The sequence below is a fragment of the Octopus sinensis genome, linkage group LG1, assembly GCF_006345805.1.
Source record: "Octopus sinensis linkage group LG1, ASM634580v1, whole genome shotgun sequence".
Taxonomy (NCBI): domain Eukaryota; kingdom Metazoa; phylum Mollusca; class Cephalopoda; order Octopoda; family Octopodidae; genus Octopus; species Octopus sinensis.
The window spans coordinates 63,635,260-63,660,689 of NC_042997.1; positions in this window are offsets into that span (position 1 = coordinate 63,635,260).

The following is a 25,430-nucleotide window of genomic DNA, read 5'->3' on the forward strand; positions in this document are numbered from 1 at the left end:
AAGGATTAAGTGTCATTAAGTTTTTTCTACAGTATACTTCACAAGGAAAATCTATATAGAATTTCTCATTTGCGTCCGATGATATGCATATATGTACATGTACATACACACATATACGTATAAATACATACATACATACATACATACATACATACATACATACATACATACATACATACACACATATATATATATGTATATATATATACATAGGGAGAGTTTACGAAAATAAACAAAAGACGAAGACATGTGGTGTACAAAACAAACAGATATATCAGTATAACGCTCAGGAATAGAAAGGTTATTTTACATTTCGAGCCTACGCTCTTCTACAGAAAGGGACACAGAAAAAACAAGGAGAGAAAGAGAGTAAGAGAAACGAGGGAAAGAGAGTAGGAGTGAAGAGCAGTAGCAGTGAAGAGAAGTAGGAGTGAAGAGTAGTAGGAGTCGGGGCAAAAGAGGAGAGTTGGGTGGGAAGAAGGAGGAGGGAGGGGGAGAGAGGAGAGAAGGCGAGTGAGGGAGCAGAGAGAAAGAGAGAAGAGAGAAAGAGAGTAAGAGAGAAGAGGGAAAGATAGTAAGGGTGAAAAGATGTAGGAATGAAGAGAAGTAAGAGTCGGGGAGGAGGTTAGATGAAGAGGGGAGCAGAGTTAAGCCCAAATGGCGTAATATATATACGTATATATATATATAATTCTAGAATTATAAGCATAATTATAATTAGGGTTCAGCAAATTGCCTTACCACATACCGAAATTTATAAATAGCAGTTAAATACTATTCCTCTACCATAAGATATCCCTCAGACAGAAATACTCTTAATTCACGCAGGTAAAGAGAAAAAATAACGAATTCACCTGGCTTTGATCAACCACATACGCGTTTTTGGATTGAAGAGTTGTAATTTTTTTTTATTTTACTCACTTATTTCCGTCTTCAGTTTAGTATTTCAATTGTAAATTTGAGAGTATTAATAATTAAATTCGTATTCGACCAAGCGATATCGAATAGCTAATATCCAAAAACCAGCACTTCCGAATTTATACAGACGAGTGCGAACTCGCATTCTTCCCCAATCACCCACGTGTATTACGAGTAATCCTGCAGAAACTGCAGTTTACTATCAGGGAATGAATTATATTTTCAATAATAATAAAGGGTAAAATGAACCCTAATTATAATTATGCTTATAATTATAGAATTTTTGTATAAGGTCACCGATAATGGTTCTTTTAACATACCGAACTACTTGCTAAAATTATTAATTATTAATTAATTAATTAATTTTACGTTTTATTATTATAGATACATACATATATATATATATATATATATATATATATATATATATATATATATATATATACACGCACACAGAGACACAAACACATATATATATATATGAAATACAAAATAGGATTCAATACATACGCGCGTTTCAAAGGACAATGTAAGAAAAAATATTATAACCGTAGTAATTATAATTACATTTATGCATTGTGGTTTTCATCAGTGTGAAGAAGTATTTTGTAAGGACACGAAAATAAGGTTTAATAGAATGAAGTAAAATAAAATAAGATACAATAAAGGAGAATACAAGTGGTGTAATAGGAAAAAATCAGATATTTGCAAGCAAATTTTAAAAGGTGGAAAATAACTGTAATAATAATAATAGTAATAATAATAGTAAGAGAGACGAAAAGCGGAAAAAGATAGACATATCATTGTGTATGCACGTCTATATGTGCGGTAAACTATAACATTATAATAATGAAAAGCTAACTGGTATGTCCACCTGTTACGTTAAATTCTTATATACACACGCTCCCGTTTACCATACCTTGTCTCGACCTGTTAAGATTTTATTAAACATACCTGTTAGCTTTTCATTCTTATTATGTTATAGTTTACCGCACATATAGACGTGCATACACAATGATTTGTCTTTCTTTTTCAGCCTTTTGTCTGCCGTATTAGGCATGTTACTGATCAGGTGGTGAATATTCTCTTGTGGAATTTCTTGCTACGTGGAATTTCTTGCTAAGTGGAATTTCTTGCTAAGTTTCATGTAATAATTTCCTATTACCTATTTGTATTCTCCCTTATTGTATCTTATTTTATATATTTATATATAATCAAAAAACGATGTTTTATGGAGTGTCTATTTACTTCTAACATGTATACATATATATATACATATATATATATACATAAATATATATATATACATATATATATATATTATATATATATATATATGTATATATATATATATTATATATATATATATATATATATATATATATATATATATATGGGGGAGCATGTATGTAAACACACAGACATACACACATACGCACACACACTGAAGGTTCGCTTTTATATGGCTACATTTAAAATACTTTCATTTAAATTGTGAGCAAATGATATGCGTAAAACTATTAAAAGAAATAGACAACTTACGTAACTGATCTATTGATCATTTAACTATTAAAATATATGATGCTAATTGAACATACATACAACTGATTAAGGGCATATCTATCAAAATCGATCAAATTCATATATTGGTTTGAATTAAAATTCGTGCAGCGATATATCATTTAAGAGTTATACAAATTATTAACAAAATGATAGGCAAGAAATCAGATAAGCGGAAAATATTTGCATATATTCAATATAAGTATTTAAAGTTTCAGGGTTTCCGGTAAGGTGACTTTCCCCAAAAGTTATGGTAGAAGAGGAAATTGATCTCAAATTCCATGGCACCTGGCTTTTATTCATACTTTGTGTTTAAAACGAAACTGCTAAATGTAAGATCAAATATAGTAATTTCATTTGTGAAGTCATAATATATTGTTGACATATCTCTATTTTATTATATGCGCTCACGTTTATATGAAGCCTAACCAGATATAGAATACAACATTTAAGTTAATGGTGCGCAACCTCACTTACTGCATTCATTCATAATCTCGTGGAAATATTCCATCGCAGAACGTAGTGTCTGAAAATGAAGAACCTAAGATGTTCCAACAAAATTTCTTACAAATCCTGAATATCACTTGCTACGATAAATAATTATATTCTAGCTTTCAGAAGTGGTCCTGTATGTGTTATGCCATGTCTTATTTATCAACAGTGCTAGTAAGGTCATCTATTTTGCATTCGTGATATTTGAGTACCAAAGTATAACCTGTCTTTAGAGGGTCAAAGTGGTAAAATACAAAAAGTGTCAAGTTGTTTCGGGATCTTTGGCAGACATACTTATTCATCGTAAACTTGGCACACAATAATCGTAAACCAAAATACGTGTCTCATTAAGCATGAACAAAAGCATGAACTTAGTCAATCACATGAAAAGTTCAGAAGTGAATAATTATCGACCATTCTCTCTCTCCCCCTCTCTTTCTCTCTCTCCCCCTCTCTTTCTCTCTCTTTCTCTCTCTCTCCCCCTCTCTTTTTCTCTCTTTCTCGCTCTCTTTCTCTCTTTCTCTCTCTCCCTCTCTCCTTCTTTCTATCTATCAATTTGTGTGTCTGTCTGTCTGTTTGTCTCTGTTTCTGTCTTTCTCTCTCTCTGTCTCTCTCTCTCTTTCTCTCTTTCTATTGATCTATCTTCCTATATATATACAGTATATGTGTAAGTATATACGTATGTATGTGTGTCTATGGTGTCAGTATGTATGTATGTATCTCGCTATGTCAAAATATTCAAAGAAAAGCATGAAATTATGAGACTGAAACTTCGCGTAAATATATGGTCTGATGAAAGTAGTATCATACGTAATTCAGAAAATAAACATGGAAGCTCTTTCTTTGAAAGTCTTTTTTTCATAGACATGGGAATTTCATTTATGGGACAACCATTCACAACATATATCAGGTAGAGGTCAAAATATATATTTCACGTAGAATTCCTTTTAAAGACTATGATCGGATTTATAATTTTTTTAATTTCTCGATATGGTTTTTCTGTTTAAAGGTATTTGGATTTGTTTATGTACAATAAAACAGAAGGAAATAGTAAAATTATTTTTGCTAAAAACAAGAAAATTATTTTTGCTAATAACAAGAAATTTATTTTTTACAGTTTGTTTTTAAACGAAAGTCTTTTAATGTCATATATAAACCAATTTTGTAAGTTGATAATAAGATTAAAATAGTAAACTTTCTCGATGTCTTGCAGTCATCATAATTTTTTACACAAACGTAAGAAAGAGAGTGCTATTACAGACAAGATGTTGCAATAAACATGTCAAAAACAAAAAGAATACACACTTTTTCTCTGAAGTCATATGGTATTCCTTTAGTATGAATCGATGTCCGACTGCAAATATTGAATTATAAATCTTATCGTAAAATAAAATGAAACTTTGGAACTTCATCGCTATTACTATATTAATACAGCAATATCAAAATATAATAAAGCTAATGTTGGCTTCCACTATTGCAAATTTGAGCCATAAGTAACATACTACAAAAACAACATGAAAAAGCAAAAAGAAAACTCACAATGCTTGTGTATGGATTCATTCAATCGAGAATGAATTTTCAGCGTTGTATGGATATATAATCTCCAAAAAAAGAATAATATAAATTTAAGAAAGGTGAACGAAACAAACGGAAAACTCTAGCTAGAAAGAAGGTTAGTAAAACACATTAGCACGCACACACACACACACACATACACACACACATACACTCACATATGCAAGGTAGTATCAAAAAGCTCCCGGACATCTTTTTTGCAGCGCACCGATAGATGACAATACACGGTTGCGTGTGCAGTGAGAACTGACAGTGACCTTCTTGAGATAGTATGCCGAGTGACATACTTTTGTTTACTTCGCAAATTGTTAAATTTGTGTTCTTGTGATCAAGATAACGCTATAGTCTTCTATTTGTCATGGGCAGGAAGGCGCAACAAAGAGCCAACATGAAACTTTGTGTTAAACTTGGGAAGTCAGTTACAGAGAAATTGAGTGTGCCAAGCCAAGCTTACGGCTGCGAAGCAATGGGTCGCGCGCAATGTTTCGAGTGTAACAAGCACTTCAAAAACCGAGAGAAGTTCATGGAAGGTTATGAGTGACATGGTAGTCCTGCTACGAGCATCACCCCCAGACATGTGGAGAAAATTCACCTGCTTGTGCAAAGGGATCGTCGGAAGACAATCAATGCCTTTACTAATGTTGCTTGTATGTCGTATGGGTCCGCACAGACAATCATAACGTCTGAAATGAATATGCGGCGTGTCTTTGCTAAGTTTGTCCCCTGTCTACAAACCACTGTGTATAAAGAACATCGCGTGGACGTCTGTCAAGATCTCAGTGAGCATGCTGCTTATGACTCATCCTTCATGTTGAGAGAGCTGGGTCTACGGGTACAACACTGAGATGAAACAGCAGTCGCCAAAATGGAAGAACCCTGCATTTCCTCGACAGAAGAATGTACTACAGAGCTCCAGCTCACTCAAGACCATGCTATATTTTTTTGACATCCACGGTATTGTGCATCGTGAATTCGTCTCCCTGTGCCAGGCCGTCAATCGAGAGTTGTACTCCAACGTTTTGAAGCTTTTGAGAGAGGACATTCGATGAAAACGATCGGATCTGTAGAGCGCAAAGAATTGGGTTCTTCACAACGATAATACACCCTGTTAACGAGCTCTCGTCCCTCGTGTGTTCCTCGCCAAAATCAATATGGTATCGCTTCTGCACCCGCCCTATTCGCCAGATTTAGCACCTGGTGAACACAGGTCAAGATTCCTACAGCTATTCAATGTAGCACATATACCTCCTATATATATATATATATATATATATATATATATATATATATATATATTAGACACATGCATACACACATACGCTCACACACATCCACATGACAGAACAGAATCTTACGAACAGCAAAGTAAAAGTCAGTACATATTTATGTGTGCGTAACTACGTGTGCGTTTTTTGTATTTATGTGTATGTCTGTATGTTTGTCTTAAGAATTATACAAAAAACATAGTAACCATAGAATCACAGACAGATGCCCATCCATGTAGCAACAGTTAAACAATCATTTATAAAGACACTGGTGACAAAAACTACAAATTTGATTTTTTACTGAATTGTATTATGTTCTGGAAATTCACAAGAAACTTAAAATCATGAAGGTAGATATCTGGAATTTAATTCGGAACAGAATGTCGTTTAATTTTTCTTCTTAACTTAAATCACGCTGTAAAAAAAAATCCTATTCCTGTTTCACACTTTCAAAACGTTGACCAAACCAATGTTTGCGCCATATAAATGCCTGATTAGACTTTCTGTGATATAAGTCTGAATTATGAACTTACTGCAACATAGTTCTTCAAAGATATTTTCTCTAACCATACTTTTTTGTTTTTTATGTAGTGCTAGAAATATTTTATTGCTGAAGATGATTACTTTATGTTCTCCAGAACACATTTTCTTCCGTGCTTAATGTTTCTTCTCAACTGCTTGGGATTGGTAAAATATGTAGAGCTCCAAGGTTGCTGTTTGGAGAAACCTGTATCAAGGTGTCAGGAAATATACTTTGCTTATTTTTGCTGCTTCTCTATGTGAGTTTGGAGATAAATCGGCGACCTTTCGCCTGGATACATTTTGTCGACGTGAAAAGGGTGATATGCGAGAGTTCTAAAAACAATCATGTTTTCATGTTTTGCGCTATATGCAGATACATATATTAGACCTGATGGATAGTTGTATTTTAACTGAATTACTAGAAAAAGTAAACATTAATATTGTCTACGCTGAGGAATATAAAATATAATTAAATTGACAAATGCTAAACTTTCAACTATTCACACTGCTAACTGCTTTTGAATTCCCTCGTCGGCATTGAAATCACTCATTCGACGACAGGGTGCGTCAGTGGGTCATTAATATGTAAACAAATATGTATGTGATGCTGTTTATGCTACTGTATTGATTTCAAATTAGTGGGACAAGGCCACGAATTTCACAGGAATGATAAGTTAATTACATCAACCTCAATGTTTAGATTGTTCTCATTTTATCGTCCCCGAAAACACAGAATGCAAAATGAACCTCGGCATAATTTTACCTCAGAACGTAAAGTCGGACAAAATGCAGCTAAGGATTCTGCCAGCTAGCCGCCTTTTTCATGGTAATATATTAATTAATATCATATATGATTAATATATTGTATGAATGAACTATCATTTAATCTTGCATCTATGTGAACAAAAAGTTGTTTTACTAATAATGATATTAACTTGATAGCATCTATCTAAATTTTAAGTTCCATTTTCAAAATGAACGCAATTCTAATTAAAAAAAAATCCGTGTATTATATTCTTCACGAGTTACAACTATCCTTATTGTGATACATTCGTACATCAGCCCAATTAGTGTTTCATGATGAGGTGGCCCAATCTTTGTTGCTATTATATTTCAGTCTGATTTCATTCATATAGTTTCCATAACAGAAATATCTTACCAATGGATACGAAAATGTTCATAAGTCATGAAACCTTACATTCTAACTTTGTATTTCGATTATCCTACGCATTAATTGAGAAAGTAATAACTCTCAGAAATCATATATTATTCAGCAGCTGCGACGGTTCTATACTGAAATATCATCTTAAATTAAATATCAAAATATTAAAATCCCTTTGTTAATCTGCGGATAGCAATATCTATGAATGTTTCAAATTATTCATACTTGTAGGATAAGAATAATATGCCTAATTTACTGTAGTTTAATAGTTAATCTACATGAGATTTCATGAGATATGGATGTGTAAAATAGACAAGTCTAGTGTGATATTACGAAACGGCGTATGAATTATGAATCATACAGTATCAGAACAGTAAATCTTTTGAGGAGTCGTAAGTTTTCATAGTCATAAACTGGGTTTTGTGATGCCTATTCAAAGTTATAGGATATTGTATGACTGATTATAGTGTTGTTGGTAAATGTGCTTTCCTATATACTGCTTAAAGACATTCGTCATGTAGTATTGAAGTGTATAACTGCATGTATGCATACAAGACCAAGCGATCTATAATGACGTAAGAGTGCAAATATTCTGGCAAATGAATTTTTGATTTATTGTTTTACTTTATACTTTTATGTATTATGAATAATTATCTATGAATAACTTACTTATACACGTAGTCTCTGCTCTGCTTCAATAAAACAAAACAACATTTTTTTTCGAAATTTCAGTTTCATAAGATTTGAAAAACTGATTCTTACTATTTTTAACCTGCTAAATTCAAATCTGAAAACGCCTATGTTCTACTTCCTCTACTTTTCAGGCAAATTTAAGTTTTGCATTATAGCTGTTTGCGGTCAAATTAATTAGACGTTTGTTATTTAAAATGCTTCCAATACATAGTCTCTGCTCTCGCTGCTCTGTCGAAGAAGATGAAAACAAGTGTGTTTGATACATTGCTGATTCGTAGCTTGTATGTGACAAAGAATTTGTCAGATAGATGAATGGCACGTAAAGGACTGCGTGGTTTTCATTCTTGGCGGCAATAGAAAACTTTCTCGGTAATAAAATGGTTGACAACTATGAAACTCCTGTAGCTAATATGTTGTCAGCTTTTCATAATTTGGGATGTAACATGAGTGTCAAACTCCATTTCACGCACACTCATCTTGATAGATTACCTGAAAACCTAGGAGCAGTAAATGAAGGACAATGCGAGCGGTTACATCAGGACCTGAAGACCATGGAAGAGTTTTACCAAGGGATATGGAACAAACACATGGTGGCAGACTAGTGCCGTAGCCCTGAGATAGTTCACAAACCCAAAACTTGAAGCGAAAATTTCCTGCCCGAATAGACCACAATTGAGCTTTACATCCTCATAGTAACTAATTTCTTATTTATCAATAAGTTTTATTTACTATAACCTTCGCTTATTAGGGAAGATATTTCCGATTGTGTTCTTCAATAAATTTATACTATGTTGCATTTTAAAACATCAGATATTTTTCCTGATAGACTGTGACGTCAATGTGATGAAGAAGAAATTTTAAATACCTTGGTTTTGAAATACCTTGATTACAAAAAAAACTAGAGTATTTAGGAAATAATCAACTTCAGACCTGATACCTATCCACTCAAATTAGACGATACCAAGTGTTGATATCAATGCAAACACACACATAGATACATATAAAGATAGATAAATAGTAAACTGTCCCGTCGTTAGAACACAATGCAATACCCGGTCTGGGAATCAAAAGCACGATCTCACAATCGTGAGTGCAACACCCTAACCACCAAGCCATGCACCTTCATATATATATATATATATATATATATATATATATATATATATATATATATATATATATATATATATGCATGTATGTATGTATGTATGTATGCATCAGGTAATTATTTTGAGTCTAATTCTAAGACTGTATGGCCATAAATGTTTCAGATAGGCCATGTCACCATGTATCAGGTGTTCAAATCGCGAAAAAACAGAGTAAGCTGAATTGCGTTAAATCTAGACCTTACAGAGAAAAACTAACCTCAGATTGGATTTCAACATGCTCAAATGAGTTAAGAATAAGTGCTGGTATTAATGTAAGAAAAATTTTGTTTTCTATCTTTCTATTTACCTCTGTTTCCATTAAATATTTTTAAAATTAGGATAATTAATTGCCTTTTTTAATAGTTCTGTAATCTTGCAAATTTATTAAGAAATAGTTTCAATTTGAATTTCAAAATGGTCTTGTACTTAATTTGTACTCTATCATACTTTCTGATAACTATCAAGTTTTCAATGTAAAAGCTGTTTGCTTCGAAGTCCATAGACTCAGTTCCTAAAATCCAAGCACTCGCCTTTGGCATATAAAAAGTGTCATTGAAATTACATTAGAAATTTTACGAGCCGTATACCTTAGATATTTATCTGCCTGTTTGGAAATCATTTACATATATCAGAGAACTCTAATTTTGGTACATTAAACTCTAACGCCTACATACGACTATGCGTAACTTCAATTTTTCTAACAAACTGCTCTTTTCTTGAAAAATAGAACACAGTTAACAATAACTGTTATTAGTGCTTCAGATTATTTAATGCAGTCAAGTATATGTATATATATATATATATATATATATATATATATATATATATATATATATATAATATATATATATATCAAGTCACTGATAAATAGGTTAGCGTTGTTAGGTTCAGAATCAAACATAATGGAGCAAATCTTTGATTCCAATTGTGATTTGAATGTGATTTAACTGCTATATCTACCTATACGAGTGACTGCATGAAATATCTTTCGTTGATCCATAACACAGACTTTGTGATAGGGCAGCTGTTGTTTGTTTTTAAAGTTCATGTTTTTCAAAGTAAGTCTACATATGATAAACAAAATTGCTAATCAACATAATTAACGGCTAGATGTAAGATATTCGTATCGTTTTTTAAAATATTGATGGATGAGATAAATTGGTTTAAAATGGTAAACATTTTTACCTCCTAAGAAGATGTAGCATAATCAACATCCATTAAAAATGCGACTAAAGCACCATAACAGTAAGCCCGTTTCTAAATACACGTTATTGCAAGAAGGGTTTTCACATGATGGTACACCGAGGGACACGACAATTTATGGTACATACAAGTCGTATAATAGAAGCTTCGTCTTACGCGAAATAATACTCAATAAATTTTAAAATTATTTTTATTACATAGGCTGCGTCTGACATTAAATTGCAAAGTAATTAAAAACGATTTTGTCGTTACATTTAGTGTGATGTATCTCATAATAAAAATATAATTTAGTGTGGACTATAGCAATTAAAAAGATAAACCAAAATACTTTTATAAGTAGTTAGAATTAAAGCGCTAATGCGAAGAACAATCTATTCAGTCTTAATCACAGTTGATTTGAGAAAAACCGAGATAGGGTACACCAGAAATTCTAATCAGCTACTAAATATGGTAGTATATAGGTAATGTGAGGTCGTAGTTGTGCCCGTTTGAACTTTACTCCTGAATGTAAAAATTTCGGATAACTTTTAGTCTTAATATAACTTCTCAACGACGCAACGTGTACACAATAGATGCGAAGATGTGAGAAGCAATGTATAGAATATTTTTAGTTTTGAGTGTACACGCCACTCACTGATTACATATATAAAAATAATGGCTTTGAGAAGTTTTCCCAAAAGGCCTTGGGCATAAGCTACGTTTGGTTAATTGCAAGCTATCTAACACCCTCCTCTCTTTCATGCTATCCTTTCATTTTGGCTTGATTTTAAAATTAATGACTTTTTCTCATATCAAAATTATGATTTCAATTAACTAGCTTCCTTTTTCGCTGCACTATATTTAATCATAATATCTTCCGTCAAACTATGTTCTTTTGCAATACACATCTAATATTCTTCATTGAACATTATATTAGTTACTGAAGACATATTAAGTCAAGTGCATGCTAAATTCATTTCGCATTCATGAGCTCTGAATTTTGATTTCACTCTCTATGCTGTATGAGCAATGTTCGGGAGTGCGCGTGCATGTGTGTGTTTATATGTCTATATGTGCGAGCGCGTGCGTGTTTTAAATCGACACAATTTATTGGAACGAATTTCAATATATTATTATCCTCTCCGTTCCTAGACATACACTGTCGTATCAATATGGACAATTTTCTGTTTAGTACAATACTTTTGACTATGGTATATACCTCATATCTCTTAGAATATTTTGCGGAACTATTGAATAGATCTATACAAAAGGGAATACCGTCGAATGAATATTACCTATAATCTAAAACACAAACCTTTGCAAACTCAGTGGCATGCTAAATCTACCTGCGATTAACTTTGAATTATTCGTGTCTCTAAATGGTCAAACACAAACACCCTAATTCAATGAACAGATTATTCGGTGTTAAAACTGGAAATTCATGACCATAAAATCTCATAGATATCCATTATATTAGTTACTAATCACAAGCTTCCTCTTTGACATATTTATTATATTATAGAATGATTTCATTAAAGTAGAGTGGAGACATCGATGTCACTGAACAAAAATAACCTAATGAATTTGAATCCAACTTGTCACTCGTTTCTATCTCCTTTGCATTTCTTTGTTTATGACAAAAATGATTTCAGTACTCGAGAAAGCGCTGGGGTCGACGTAACCGACTAATAATAGACGAAATGGCTACTCTGCAAGAATGCAATTCTGTAAACAAAACTAGAAACAAGGATGGAAAGGAAGGCCAATAATTTTCTACTGCCAATAGTTTTCAATGACTATATATACAGAAATCATTCTTACCAGACAAAAATTAATTGCTACAAACTTGAAATCAACATTAAACCTTTGAACGTGTAACACCGGTTTATCGGTGACTGCCTTATTTTTCTCTATACCGTAGCGCCACTCAATACCGTAACCGGTGGAGTGCCAGGTATATGGTCAAGTAAGGTTCGGGAGGTCAGATCTCAAAGGGTTAATGGTCATTACTACGCCATTTCTGAAAACATAAATGTAATACAATCGCCCCCATTGTTAGTCACGCGATACCACTTCATTAGGAATCATTTTCTGTTTAGTATAATACTTTTTACTATCGTATATATCTCGTATCTCTTAAATTTCATCCCGGAACTATTCAGTTGATCAATACAGAAAGGATAATATTGAAGATCAAATAAGATACAATAAAATAAATGAATTTGTAAAGACAATAAATATAAAGATATTAAGATACCAGAATTGTTGTTATGAGTTAGCTAGAACAGGATGAGGATTATCCTTGACATTTTCAGACCGTTCCAGGCAGGTTATATTGATACTGGTATTGTTAAAACTGAACAAATGTAATTCAATTATTAAGCAATATACACGAGGGAGAAAGCAATCGTAGATGACTGAAGTTCTAGTAAGGAAGAACCCGGTACAAGGTTTTGTTTTTAAGTTTGCATGGTATCGGTGGAAAACAGAAATTAATACCTGTGTGTCTGTTAGAGTTGATGGACTAGAATAAGTTGATAGCTGACTCATGAAACTAGATTATTTTTTATATTATGGATCAGGCTATCTCATAGGTATTCGATGTGCCTATATATATATATATATATATATATATATATATAGGTGTGTGTAGTACATGTCTATTTCAGTTTGACGTCTCGAGTTTTATGACAGTGCCTAATTCATTGAATCTTAGTAAATCTCATGTTTGACACGGATTGGGTGTTTTTGCGTTGATTTGTTCGTTGTTTTCTCGTAACTAGAGTCATGTTCTTTGTTTCGGCATTACTTTAACTCTTTCTTTCCTTTTTACTTTCTTACTTTCCTTCTTTCTTTTTTCTGTCTGTCTTTCTTACTTTCTTTCTTTCTTTCTTTCTTTCTTTCTTTCTTTCTTTCTTCCTTCCTTTGTTTATTAGTTTCTTTCGTTTGTTTGTTCGTTGTTTCTTTGCCACGCACCTCCGATAGGATTATCTCTTTTGTTCTCTTCTGTTTCCATTTCCTCGCTAGACGTTTCTATTTTCTCTGTCCTAGTCAAGCGTATTGAAATCAAAAGTAAAGTTGCCAGGTCAAAATGGAAGCAGAAAGAAATGGCAAAAACGGGGACGTAAGATGGTGAAGTAAAAACGGTTATGGGATGGGAGTAGACAAGGGCAGAAAGAGAATGTAAAGAAAAAAGAGGAGCAGGAAGAAAGTTGTTGTTTCTGTGCAAAACATATTTTCTGTTATGTATTGAATACGCTCTAATTTTAAATACTGATTCTGTTTCTGTCTAAAATTTTGTAGGAGACACTTGCGTATTTTATTTCTATTTTGGAAAATAAAGTTACTTCTTTCGTCGTCAAATACTCCAAACATTTCTCGCATCATTTTCTGATTGTGATTTGTCGTGGAGCATACAGTATTTACATTCACATACTGGCGTGTATATCAAATATCATATTCGTATATTATTCGAGTGTAAGATGTGCAGGCTTTATCACTGGAACTATTTTAGATTTTATCGATGAAATTTGAAAATTTAATCGCTACAATTTCTGTCATCAATCACCAGGAATATTTGCTTATGACGTGTATATTTCCTCTTCGTGTTTACATTAATATTATTTTACGGTGGATGTAATCGTTCCATCATTAATCATCTAATTTTGTGGAGAATTCTATAGTTAAAAATGATGATTTATAAATCTAAGAAACGACTTTAATTCTGATGATAATGTCAAAACAAGTTTGGGTGTTAAAGTTTACGCAAGTAACATTCATCAATAAACATTATTTTGGTAGTTACTCATGGCAACAGCAACTCGTAGTGAGATAATAATTTTGTGAAAGCATTAAGACAATGATGTTGGGTTTATGTAGTGTGTGTATGTACTTTTGTTTTTTTGAGTTTATGTGTGTGCGAGTGTGTGTGTGGGTGGGTGTGTACGTCTGTGTGCGTGCGTGCATGTGCGTATTACCACTTGCTTTTGTCAAATTATATACAAAGGAGAATTTAACTTTAAAGTGAAGGATTATTCAATACCTTTTATAGAGTACATGCTTATTTGGCTTTACAAACAGAACTTTCACAAAGATCTCCAGCATTCGACTGGCTTGTCAACTACGACAGTGTGCTGAAGCTACGGAGATGATCAAATTTAAAAACTGAAGTCACTGTCAAGTTCTCCCTCCTAAAATTATATACATACATACATATGTACATATATACTTACATTCATATATATATATATATATATATATATATATATATATATATGAATGTAAGTATGTAACTGATAATTATTTCATCGTCACTGAAAGAGAAAATGGAAGTTGAACTTAAGACATAAAGACGGAGGAAATGCTGAAAACCATATTTTATTCGACGTGCTATAGATTCTGCCAACGTGACGCATTTACATTAATTATAACATTGGTTTCAAATTTTAGTATAATGCCAGCTACTTCAAGGGCCGTGCTAAGTAGACTACCTATTTTATGAAGCCCGAAGAGATGAAAGGCAAAGTTAACTTCGGTGTAATTTGAACTCAGATGTGAAATGGACATTAATAATAATAATAATAATAATAATAATAATAATAACGTGCCAAAGCCACTTTTAAGAAAGGGAAATTGGTAAAGTCAAGTTCAATGGAATTAGATGTCGAAACAGTAATAAAGGAACTTGAGCAGGAACAAACCTATAAATACCTAGGAATAAACGAAGTCTCTGGTATCCAGCATGCAAGAATTGAAAGAAGAGGCTAATAAAAATAATAATAATAATAATGATAATAATAATAATATAATAATAATAATAATAATAATAATAATAATAATAATAATAATGAAGAAGAAGAAGAAGAAGAAGAAGAAGAAGAAGAAGAAGAAGAAGAAGAAGAAGAAGAAGAAGAAAAATTGATTGTAGATAATGAAAAGCGAAATTGCTTAATTATTGACCCATCGTGCCCGCTTGATTCCATGAACGTAATGTAAGAAGAACAAATACAAAACAAAGAAAATACAATCCCTTGAAGTTTGAAATAGGAAGAATTTGGAGCGTGCCAAAAATAACGGTCGTGTCTTTAACGATTAGGCCGTAGGAACAGTAACGCAAGGTGTAGACAAATACCTGAAAACATTCAAATAGAATGCTTGTAGGTCTCCTACAGAAAGTTTGTCTCTTAGGGACAGCAGGAATTATGAAGGAAGTCTGCTGAATACTTGCGGATACACAACATTATCCACATACTTCCTACCGGGAATAAGGCTGAACCTGAACCAAACCAAATTGATAATAATAATAATAATAATAATAATAATAATAATAATAATAATAATAATAATAATAACACTAATACTAATACTACTACTAATATTAGCACTAATACTACTACTTCTACTACTAATAATGATGATGATGATGATGATGATGATGATGACGATGATGATGATGATGATGATGATGATGATTATGATAATGATAATTATAATAATAATAACATGATGATGATGATGATGATGATGAAGAAGAAGAACAATTAGAAGAGTGCGATATGATTTGTATGAAACGGAGATGAACAATAACTTGACATTATGTTTATTCTCCTTGTGCTGAATAGGAAAAATGAAATTAAATACAGAAATAAAGAAATTCAATATATGAACAGAAGTCTATCCTGCGTTGCGTTTTCGACAAAACGGCTTTATCAATTTTTGCTTTATCGTAGCATGAAAATGGGAAATGAAGAAAGAAGAAAGCAGGGTAGGCAAGATAACACTTGGTCAAAAAGTTTTGTGTAAATATGACGGATGTCTCCTCTCATATTACAGTGAGTTTATTGAGATTAGAGACCGTAGGTAATAGTACCCTTTAATATTAATTGCATATAAATGTTTGTTTAAAACGAGGATGTTTTTTCTGAAATATTCTGGTAAATTTCATGCAGTACTTTTATAATACATTCAACATTTCGGTGCTATTTCTCAACTAAATGTTGCTTCGTGACGATTTGCAACTCTGCTTTTCGAGGTTGTCTATCTTCATAGAACAATTGTACAAACTTTGCTTCAACAAAATACTACCGGTACCTCTTTCTGCATTAACAATAAATACCTAGCCGGGTTTTTCTGAATCTTTAGTAGTCATGATACCAACCTATCAAAACACTTTTTTAACCACATATCATTCGATGCCAACATAGCTCTCACTTTATGCGCGTAATGTAGCGCTGAGACGATAAGATTTAAAGCTCCAGTTGCCACAAATTTCCTTTATTGTCATACTCGCATTATGCTGCTAGTGTAGTTGCGCGCTAATGTTAACTTATTTTTTAATCTCCTTAATATTAAAAATCGAACACATGAATGTACACTTGGAGCCTAGTGTTGTTCAAGACTTAAAGTTACAGTTCCCGTCAACTATATGAAATTACTTTCCAACTTTCCACGAATCAGAGATATTCATATCATTTTAATCATAATCTTTCGTTAGAGAAAACCTCAAATAAAGAGACTTTCGTTTCTCTGTAACTGGATTGCCTTGAAATATCCTTGCTCTTTCGATATTTATATAAACACTCAAACAAATTATTGGAAACTTTCTATTTTGAAATAAGTAGGATGCCATGAAATTGCAACCCATGTTTTTGTTACTACATCTCTTGCAGAGAACCCCATACTCTACAGGAAAGAGTCAAAAGCAAAGAAAAATTAGCAAAAGTTAAAATGATGACCAGAAAAAGGACAGTGACTGAAACAAATAACAAATATGATATTTTTCAACTTTATTCTCACCAATATCAATTTGTTCTTTGATGATTGTAATGCATCACTACATATCAACTTCGAAGTAACTCATTTTCATTGTAAAATGAATGAAAAGACCACAGTAAAATCATAAACATGATAAAATCTTTATTTGTTTTCTGTTTCACTGCTGGCTTCAGACGCAGTACTTTTCTATAATTTGATATATGCAGACAATTTCCTGAAGACAAATATGTACATAAATAAAATTGAGCATGCGTCGATAGGATGACATGTTTGTTATTACTTTGTATATTAGTTTGTATAGTATTTTTATATAAAAATCACAAGTAACGGAAATGGCTATAGTTGAAAGCAAATGCCTCAAAATATTATCACAAATGTAAATACGAACCGCCTGTGTATTGACTTTTTATATTGTATATGTGTGATTATGATAAATGTGTGTTTCTAATAAAACTCAGCGTTCAAGTGTCATGAGACTTCATTGCCTTTGATATACATACGTTATATATGTATATACATACATACAGATAGATAGTGACACACGCACACGTATTTATCCATACATAGATACATGTATGCATACATATATTCATACGTACATACATGGATATATATATATATATATATATATATTATATATATATATACACACACACACACACACACACACACACACACACACACACACACACATATATATATATATATATATATATATAAGTTCAGTCATGATGGCGATTTATAACATGATAACAATGTAATGAAGAATACATGTTCTGCTTTGCAGTAAAATTTTTCTTTTCCGTAGCTAGATTTAATCTTTGACCAACACTCTAAATCTGAGCCCAGAGATTCTGACGAATATCTTTCAGGTCAGTAATTAGTTACTGGTTACGAGTGAGTTCTAACTTCTTTTCATTCATATGCTGTTTATGCATCTAAGGTATAAATTTAATGTTTGAATTCAGTCAAAATTTAATAATTAGCAGTAATATTTCATATCTGCTGTGTTGGATGAATTTCAGTCTGAAAGTACCATAATAATATTTTGTTTTTCATGTACGACATGCTTCATGTTCACAAAATCCTTTGACAATGTAACTGTATTAAATAGTAACAGTGTACAAATAATATAATAATTATTACCCCGCTACTAGTTCTAGCTGGTGACGGCAAGGACCTAGCATGCAAGGTCACACCAGGTAAAAAGAAAGAACAAGAAAACAGGTAACCTGACTACAAAAAGTGTGAATATGAAGCAGGAGCACAAACTCTATTGAATACAAGAATATTGTGGTCATGCTGGGGTGCCGCCTTGAATTTTCAGTTGAAATTTCAGTACTTATTTTTTGAAGCCTGTTACTCATTCTATCGGTTAATTTTGCGAACCGTTAAGTTACGGGGAAATAAATGCACCAACACCGGTTGTCAAGCGGTAACAGAGGGACAAACACGGACACAAACACACACACACACACACACACACACACATATATATATATATATATATACGATGGGCTTCTTTCAGGTCCCGTCTACCAGGCTTTGGTCGGCCTAAAGCCATAGTAGAAGACACTTGCCCAAGGTGTCACGCAATAGGACTGAACCAAGAACGATGTGGTTGGGAAGCAAGCTTCTTTATGTCATTATATTGGCCACAAAGGCCTTACATAGAGATAGGAAGCTGCGGGCTGGACACAGACATAATATTATATGAAATGAAAAATTAAAATGATTAATGGGGGAAAAGTGACTCCCGCCGATCGTTTTTTCCCGAGAACATTGATCTCTTATATTATTCATGACGCAAGAAACTTCTTACATTCTTCACAATTAAATAACAAAATCAGGCATAAGACTCTTACCTTTTTCCCATACTAGGAACTTTCAATAGCACTGAGGCTTTTCAACATCTTATCCATATTCCTCCCCTTCATTGCTTGTGACCCCATCCTCCGCCATCATCCACGCCTCATTCAAGCACAAGGCGGGTGCCGTATCGGCGTCACCCGGCCTCAAGCGATATCCTTGGTTGAGTACTTGCAGTGAACGCAACACGGGCAACGTTATGACCTAGACAGCTATCTGCGGAGGCCATTCGAGATCCCGTGTGCAGGCTAAAGGTACTCCCTTAGGGTGCTTTTCCAACACCTTCTCCAACTCTCCGCCACTGTAGAAGAAGACCAATAATTCTTCTTCCTCTGAGGGCGAGGCAGTCACTTCTACTGTCGGCGGCACAATTCCCACCGACAGTATCCCTTTTCCTGCCAGTGGCACAACCCCCACCGAAGATGTTCCGGAATTCTCCTACTATATCACCGACTGCCAGCAATGTCCCGTTTCGCTGCCTCTCTCTCTTTTTTCTTCTCACCTGAGGGAGGGTGCGTCTCCTCCGTGACCGGGAGATTCGCCTCCCCTCCTTCATCCCTAGGATCCTTCCGTGAGCACTCATTGTAGCTTACCTTCCTCTTACAGCCCTTCTTTGAGGAGTCCTCCACCTCTTCGGCCGCCTTCGTCCCCTCTTCTACAGAGGTCACAAACAACTGCTCCACGACCTTACTTTGTTCCTAGGGACAGTTTTTTCTTTATATGGCCAGGCTCCAGGCACCGATACCACTTGAAGGGGGCACCCTGAATAATCACCGGGTACCTGCAACCTGCCGTTTTCAAAATATCTGGTAAAACCATAATGGATGATTGGGTTCACAGGGTCAGAACAGCTTATGACCCAACCGAATCAGCCGCAGAAAAAACTTAAGGTGCTTAGCTCCACTTCCCCCCAGACGACGGAGGATAGTCTCCTCTATCCACTCGGGTTTTTTCCCGGGTGGCAACCCGCAGACCCAAGCTCTTGTCAACCTCTTCCCACAACACGTGGGAAGAAACAAAATTTCTTTCCCCTCTAAAAGCCTAACTCGCAAATTTGCTAGTCTCTTCATGTGTGTCAAATAGCAACACACCGTTGCGTATTTGACCTCGCTGGACATGAATTTAATAGTTGGCAGATACTCTGCCAACTCCTTTTCAACTACAGTCTTTTCAATTTCAATTTCCCACTCCAAAACATTGTCTTTTTCATTGCCATGTTTTTTTCTTGTGATAATAGTTCGAAAATAGCTCAAAATATAACTTAAAAAGAAAGAAATCAAAAGAAAGTCACAATAAAATGGAAGGAAGAAAAAGAAAACAATTCACAAAAGAAGAAAGTCAAAAAAGTTTAGAAGAAAGTAAGTCAATAGTTCAAAAACACAGCAACAAAAATCTTCTGTCTACTCGCTACTCCCGGCCAAGGTCGAACCCAGAATGCTACAACTGAAACACAGTTTCCACAAAGACTGGTTTACAAGTCGTTCAGTCTTCGGAGGCAGAGACACTCCCCCAAAACAGCAATTCTCACAATTATTTTTAAAATTCACAAAAAAGTGAAGAAATTTTTAGGAGGGGCGATACGCCCCAAACAATAATTCTCACAATTAAGTGAGAAAAAACATTTACTTAACATGAACCACTTTTGCTCAACCGCAGACATACCAGTCTTTAGAATCAAGCGAGGACCTCTTGTTTGTACAAAAATAATTACCGCAAACAACAAACCCCACTGGACTCCCAAAACACAAGCCATACCTTAAAGTTGAGGTTTTTTCACCAGCTGTACATAGGTTGGCCACATCTTTCGGTGATACGCACAACGCTGACAAACAACGCATGCGTACACTGACAACGACATATGCGCAGAAGCAACTTCGTACTACACAGCCACTCTTGCACATATATATATATATATATATATATATATATATATATATATATATATATGTGTGTGTGTGTGTGTGTGTGCTTGTATGCATTTCTATATATATACATGTATATATATATATATATATATATATATATGTACACCATGTGAAATTATTAATACAAATACATACACACTCACATAGATTTATATATATATACATACAATATAGGTGTGTGCTTTTTCTAATAAGAATACTGATATAAGTAAGCCTTTTTGATAACGTAAGGTTACTTGAAGAATATCTACATGAATTAACAACCAAAAATACTGATCGGTATCTTTTTCCCCTGAAACTGCTTCAAATACTGAGAAAATAACTGATAAGTTCCTATTGAAGATCAAAACAAATTTGGAGAGTACGTTGAAAGAATTTTTTATTGAGAATTTAGCTCAATTATGAAAATGTATGCTGCCTTAATTGTATTATATATCCATTGAAATTTCTAAATATTATAGAATGTTTAATTCATATAATTCTAGAGTACCTGTGTGAATTTGTTCATTGTCACTGCATACTAGAACTGTTGAATCCAATTATGCCCTACCCATTGATGTTGGTCTTTAAATAGAATTTAATATTCCGATAGATGCTGCATGAAGTGTTACATTAAGATGAAACGTTTTAATTTGAATTCCTCTACTTGTAGAGAAATCGCAGGCAGTGTTATAAAATAAAATCTTATGTATTTAAATATTTAATTTTCCTTTCAATTCATGTTACCCTATAATCATTTCCAATATACATTACTATACTAGATAGTAAATGTACATAATACCTTTTCTTAATTCCTTCCAACAGTAAATTACATTAATCAGGGATAATGTTGCAATTTTGTCAGATAGCATATACTACTGAGTGCTCTCTTCATTTAAGAAGTTACAGTTCTATTGTTAATATTTGTCTTCTGAAAGGCCACAATGGAAGCAATTTATAACCGTTTTCAAATAGGAAATGTGATGTTTGTTTATGGCTGGAAAAAAATAGATATATGTAAGTGGGTTGTTTTCTGCTCCTTCGGTTAAGTGTATGCTTATGATATTAATGAGTAACTGAAGACTAAATGTGACTTCAGTGGTGCTTCGACATTTTGTGCAACGGATCTCGCCATGTATTATATAAACTCGCAATTTTGCCCTTCTACGACTGAGGCATAAGATGAGGGAGGGAAGTCATAACAGCAGTATGTATTGAGAAATGTGTCAATGGACTTGATAGATTACTGGATGAAGTCTTAGAGAAATCACATTATTGTTGGTGATACAGTATTCTATTGCAACTATATGACATGTGTTTGCGACTAATTGACATGTGATGATTCACTCCTGAAATAAAATAAGCTCCCAGGCTCTGTATCATGAATGGTTATGTGAACCACTCCTAAAGGCCAAAGCTTCCTTCGACCACTGCATAAAAAAATGTTATTTAAATATACTTGTAGTTTAGTTGTTTACACTATTTTGCGCTTGTTTATACTCTTATACATTCAAAGCTCATAAATTTCCTTATTTAAATTATGAATCGTACTCCTTTCGATAAAAACTTCTCTGTGGACGATATTTTCGGTTTGGCTGACACTAATTTTTAAATTACTGGAGTCCGTTGCTCTACTCATAGTGACCTATAACTGGCTCTATGCCTTGTTTGATGTGAATTTGTGAGCGGAAACTTTAAGTTTGCCAAAAATCCATTAAAACATACCTCACACTGTTCGGTGTGAATAATGTCTGGATGTTCTGGTACCGTGGGTTATTTGACAAAACTGAGACGGAAAAAACAGCTGCCTCCATTAGCCGTTTCGAATCCATCTCGAACATGACACGCTTCAATAACCATAAAATAATCGCACACACTATATACTGACACACTTTTCCAACTTTATTTTCACTGTTAAGTCTTGCAACCTTCCTCGTATCAACGATGGGGCCACGAAAAATACGAAATATACGAATCCCGAGTTACTCATGGTCGGTGAATTTTTAATAAAATGCGAATCTTCTTTCTCAATTCAAAAAGCTATATCCGTGAAATAATAATTTCTGATTTTTTAATGCTAAAAATCTTCCTTACTACAGCCTTTGTAATTTCGAAAAATATCGTAACCATTGGTCCAGCTGTCTGGCTGTGAAGAGGGAACGGTCAAAGAGACGGACAGATGGACAGATAAGCGGACATAACGCCCATTATAGTAAGATAGCAAATCTGCCTAACTACAATGGGAAATAAAGGGACAATATCGCAAATCTAAATCGTCTAAATTCCCGAACTATACGGGGTGAAATCTAAAGTTAATCCTCGTCGCCGTAATTTTAACAAATAAAAAAATTCCAAAGGTGAATTATTAATATAGAACTCAATACCCATTAAATAATCATATTTCTTCACTTTTTGTTTTGCTAAAAACCTTCCTGATTATCTCCTTTGTAATCCCGAAAAACATCTTGACCACTGGTCCAGCCGATGGCTGCGAAGAGGAAACAGGCAGACAGTTGACAGACATACGGACATAATACCCGTTATAGTAAGATTATATATTAAATAGGAACGAAGCTGTGACATAGTAAAATGGGAAATTTATCGACTCCGGAGCACTGTATGTTTTCGTTCTCAATACTTGAATATGCTCATGAAATACGGGGCAGAAACAAACGTAAAAAGCTACCTTCTAATTACTTCATCGCATCGTTCTACCAAACGAGTATCCATAATTCCGACAAAGAGCAGACAAATTGTTTCTGACACATTATCTCTAAACAGTTAATTACTACGAGTGCTCTTCGAATGAAAGTTAAAAAAGGAGAACTGTATAACATATAGATTATATCATGTTGTTGCTTAAATTTTGGATAAGAAAACTTTGAATAATAAGATCTTAAAGACACTCAAGTAATACTGCGTGTATTTGAAAGCCTTGAAAAATATGTCTTATGGTGTACGTTGAGAGATGTTGTTCCTTAAATATAAATTACTCTGAAATTAGTCTAAAATTTACATTAGTCATTTTTCATTTCTATAGACTCATTTATCGTTGTTGTATATTTGCGTGAGTCTGTGTTTGTCCCCCACGTTACCACTTGACAACCGGTGTCGGTGTGTTTACTTCCCCGTAACTTAGCGGTTCGGCAAAAGAGACTAGTAGAATAAGTACTAGGCTTACAAAAGGCGTGGTGTCGATTTGTTCTACTAAAGGCGGTTCTGCAGCATGGTCGCAGACAAATGAGTGAAACAAGTAAAAGAATAAAAGAATACTTCTTACTTTATTCTGCTTCAAATTGTTACAAGTAGTGTCAAATACTACTACTACTACTACTACTACTACTACTGCTGCTGCTGCTGCTGCTGAAGTTATGGATGTACTATGTTGTTGCTACTTTTATCATTCTGTTGATAGAGATCCTGGCACTCATGAAATGAGGTATGATGACAATCTTCCTATGCGACTAGTTATGATTTGGAGTTTTCCATGAACCAAAGTAGATGGAACGATCTTCATAAAATATAATTTTAACTTTAAAGATGTTCCCACGTTAAGTTGTTATACTATAATAGTTATACTATAAAATGCATAACAGTTCATAGTATCAGAAAACAGAACGTTTTAACAACTGAAAAATTTCAGGCACGTATTATTTAACAGATTATCCTAATGGCAAATATATCTCCTTTCGCCAAAGCAATCAATAGTCTCAGTTATTACTTCTTTTTATTGATTTATCTCTTCGTGGACCATTCAAATTAAATACACATCTGCAATTAAAAGAGATAACGATAACCAGTATCTATATTTGCATTAAATATTTTCATTATTGTGGCATCGCTTTGAAACTAGGTTTTTTTCCCTCTTTTGTTGGAACTCAACAGTTTCAGCTTCATATAATGTTTTTTTAAGCAAGACAAAAGCATCCGCCATGTATAATTCGTTAACTTAGCAGTCAATTTCCTTTTATATTTTGATACACTGGCAATATTAATGGCTAGAACGGGCTTCTTTATATGAAGCCCAACGCAAGATTTACCTAATATATTATCATTCGTCTACCAAATACTATCCACGCAATTTCCTGCCCAGTATATAAAATCCCAATTAAATTAACAGAATGCCTTCTGTCTAGAATGTGTTAGTTTTAGACGTACTTATGAAAACCTATAGATTCAAACTCTTCAATAAGAGATTCTAATATTTACTTCACAACACATTTGATTGAACACACCACGTTAGCAAATAAGAAAATGAAAGCGAAAATTACCATGTTTTCATTATTTATTCTTGATGCGTCCACGTCTAGGCCTTGTAGCAGATCCTATTGCTGCTGTTTGCTTTTGGCATTTCTATTTCATTTGT